A 4,488-nucleotide genomic window follows, 5' to 3' on the forward strand; every position below is an offset into this window, starting at 1 on the left:
AGTAAAAAACATGCAAGAACCACATAGCACATTTTTGGAGAAATTGGAGAAATGGGAAAGGGATATAGGAACTCTAGAGGAACTCGACTGGAACAGGGCATGTAGGTTCCCAGGAGAGGCAGCCGTTAGGAATAACTTTAGAGTGGTACAACTACGGATTCTTCACCGAACATACCACACCCAAGAATCTTGCCGAATTTGGCATTGCCTTGGATAAGAAATACCTGAGAGGATGCCAGTAAGTGGACGCCCTCACACACACCTAGTTGGAGTGCCACAAAAAAAGATCTTTTAGAGAGGGGTTCAAAAACAGATAAAACAAATATTGAAATAGAGTTCTATATACTAGTAGAGAGAGGGCGTTATTGGGAGTGTGGCATGGCTCAACCATATCTAAATACCCATGTATCTTTTGTAATTTGAAAATCGTTTTTTAGGTAGATCCTTGGATCAAAAAGTTAGACTGGTATATGACTGCTTAAGAATGGGTGTTCAAAGCATTGTCATGTATTCCTATCGGTTCTGAATCGATCCCCCTATTCCTGACCCTATTCTAGTTAAACAAACCAACAAGTTAACTAGCAGTCAGCCCATGAGGCAGAAAACCCCCATGATGCAGATACCGTTATCTGACGCAGTCACACTACGGCACAGGAACGTGTTATCTGATTAGGTCATAACGCTTGCGATCTAATTAGACAAGCGATATTCCTCCAGCCCCTGATAAGGCATACGGAGTTCTCATAACAAATCAAACCTATGACAACCTGGGCAAAACCCTGCGGCCATTGTTTTGATTTCACCGAGAACTTTAGTAAAAGAATGTGCTAACGAGCAAATCGTATGACATCTTTATTGACGTATCTATGTCCATCCTTACGTCAATCTCGGCACCTTAAAGGTATAAATATTACCGATCTTGCCATATGCAAACACACGCGTGGTGACGAGACGGAGCAGCCATACTTGCCGAAGCCGAGAGCAGAGCAGACCCCGCTGGCAGCAGCCCCGCCTTCCTGACGCGCTGAGAGACGCGCTGATTTCTCCTGCCGAGAATCCAGCCCCGGCGTTTCTGGGTAGCCCTCGCAGGCAGCCTGGAATATCGAGGCCAGAGAAAGAGATACCATTCCTCATTCATCCTAACTTCCAGGTACAGAACTGAATAACCCCTCACAGAGAATTCTTTAGTTATTCACTTGGCAAAAACAAACTTAACTTAAACTGTAACTTTCTATTCCCGCCCACGTATTAGACTTAGGTCAGGTACACGGGGTAGGCGTATTTAGAAACACCAGTTGAGTACGTTTAGTCAAATGTATATGTGTATGTAAATATATTTTATTCATTTTAAAACATCTTATGGCTTAGAAACCATATCAATGTTTTTACAGTATTATTTTATACTATTGCTTTTAATGTATGCACTTTACTTAGCTATAAGTATTGCAATAATATCGATCCATTTCTCTTGTATGAGAAAAGAGACTGATCAATAAATAACACCTTTTTATTGAACTCGCCCGTCGCTTCCTTTTCTCTACATTCTGATGAGACTAAGAATGCACGTACTGACTGAGTAAAATAATTTGCCTTTTGTTCACACGACTCTCGAGATTGACTCTTGATTAGGGGAGAGCAAAGTTGTCATGTTCTATGGTTGTCAGAAACTAAATCCCTTCTTGTCTAATCAGGGAAGTTAATTCCTCCTTGAACATTCGAGAAAGTTTCTAGCGAACTCTGAGCTATGCTGGCAAACCCAAAACTTAAGTCTAGTATCGACAGTAGTAGACCTAGTTAACGTCTGGCCTAGGCCTTTACTGCTGTAGGTATTATTCCAATGCGCAGAGCCTATTGGGAAGATAGGAACTACACTACATGGCGCCCAACGCGTTTGGAAAGGGCGATAAAACTAACGTAAGACATTTAGAGTAACTCAGTCGTGCTTTCTCACTCAGACCCCTTTTCCCATTATACTCCAAAGACGTCTGGAGTGGGTGAAAGGTTATATCCTCCAAAACCTCGCAGGAGGGAACTCCTATGTATGGTTCTTGGTATAGTCAACGTTGAAGGATACACTGTTCCAAAATATTGTGCATCTAATCTTTGTTTCCATAAGAAACCTGATCTGCAAACAAAAGAAATAACCATCCTGTCAGTAAAATGGGAGACAGTGATGAAGAAAGAGAGGCAGTTAGATTAGCAGCTGACATAGCAGAAGCTGATACTGCACTACAAAATGCAGACCCGGAGATAATACTCATCCCGGTCATCAAAAGGAAATCTATAACCTTAAAGCTTATAGAAAATGGACTGACACCTAGAGGTGGCACAGTCATATTCGTAATTGAGGCACACGAATATCGGCAGACAGAGGTATACTATTCATGGATACATTTTCCAGCAGCCAATGCTGTAACAAAGTACTTCCACTATTACAAAATAGAGGAACCTCCTGAAATGTACACTCCTTTCGAGGAGGTGGAAGTACCACTCAAATTCCAAGAGCATTTGCTCTTATTTGATGGCGCCCTAAAACATAATAATCACATCACCAGGCTCGGTCCTTTAGGTAGACCAGGACAACGTGGCCGGTACTAGCCGGATACACACCACATCCAGACTTCGAAAGAATGCCTGCAGCAGATCTTTTAGTACAACTAAAACAATTAATAAAAATATATAGACAATTAGTTCAGTATGTGATGCGGACTTCAACAATTCAGCCAGCTATTAAACTTCCACAGCTGACCCCTCACCAGGGGAACACAAATAAAATTACACCACAGAACATTCAATCCTGCCTAGGTAAAGTACCGGCTAAACGGGAACAAATACCATTCTGGTTGGCACAGAAAATTACCCAAATAGAGGCGGTGTTTCCTGACACCACCCCGCTAGAAAAACACAGGATTCTGACTATCTGTCTTCCAATGGGAATCGCACCACACATTGAGGACTGTGACACTTGGGGTACAGTCTTTGCTTCCATCTACACAAAAACGCACGGTGTTCCATCCATTTCGGTGATACCAGATGTGCTAAAACAAATTCAAGACGAATATGGTCCAGAACCTGCTTTAACTCTTGGTATGAAATTACTAAAAGACTTCAAGCAGGTCTCGGCTATACTATTAGCCAACATAAAAGGTGAAGCAGCAAACGTGGCGATCCGACAGAGGTTAAAAGAGACAGATATAGCAGACCAACCAGCTGAAATTGCCAGAATCATAGAAAAATCCTATGAGGAACTAGGTAGAGACAGTTTAGGTGGAATACCAGTAAAACCGCAACTGACTGAAAGTCCAGAAAAAATATTTTTTAATAATAATACACCAAAAAAGAACTGGGATGGAAACAAACAATCCAATCCTAAAGAAAAGAAATTCCAGTCCCGAGGAAGGTCTCCTAGGCGAAGAGAGAAATCTCCGAACCAGAGACACAGGTCACCCCAGAGTGACCCCTCTGGGAAAAGATATAACCTAGGAAATAGGGATAATATTAAAAAACCTGATAGATATCAAGACATTGATACGCGTCCCTCTCAATCTTTTCAGAATTCCTCGCAGAAATCGGAAAGAAGAGGACGATCAGAACAAAGAGAAGAGCACGCCAAGTCCAAAGACAAGGAACCTGCTCAACTAAAAAAGAAATTACAATTTCCAAAAAAAGAAGGTAGCCAGTATCAAGGTAGTTAACAATGCCGAGAATACTGAGGACACAACTGAAAAACGGAGAGTGGGCTCAGACAATGCTAGACAGCGCAGCAGAAGTGAGCATAGCTCGCAAAGTCCTTATGAATCATCTGGAGACAGTGGACACGAATGAATATCTTCAAGTGGAAACTGCAGACACCAGGGTTAGCAAACCTCACAAGATATACGAGATAACATTACGTATAGAGGGAGATAAGACTAGAAAAATAAGGGGACTATTTTGGGATAACCTCTCCAAGGGTTATGACATCCTTCTAGCTGAAAAAGACTGGCCACCAGAGTTTGTCAGGGAGTGCCCTCATGGCGAAGAAGTAATTATGCCTGCCTTCTCAAACCAAATTCCAATTCATAAAAAATACACACTTGCTAGAAAGTGGGCAGTGGCTCTAGCACCTGCTTTATATAAAAATCATGTAGGATGGGATGAGGATTCTCCTCCTCACAAAATCCAGTTAAAATCACAACCTACTGCACAAAGGCAGTACCCAATTAAGCAAGAAGCTAAAAAACAGGTAAACGAAATACTAGATCAGCTAGAATACCAGGGGGTGATTGAAACTTGCACCTCACAAATGAACAATCCTTTGTTTCCGGTCTCCAAACCAGACAATTCATATCGTCTAGTTTTGGATTACCGACACCTTAACACATGTTGCAAAACTTTTGCAGTGCAAAACTCACACAGTGCTGCACTAATGAATAACATAGTGCGCAAAAAATACAAAACAACCTTGGACATCTCCAATGGATTCTTTTGTCAAAACATAGCACCAGA

Source organism: Lissotriton helveticus, chromosome 6 (assembly GCF_964261635.1).
Source record: "Lissotriton helveticus chromosome 6, aLisHel1.1, whole genome shotgun sequence".
Classification (NCBI taxonomy): Eukaryota; Metazoa; Chordata; class Amphibia; order Caudata; family Salamandridae; genus Lissotriton; species Lissotriton helveticus.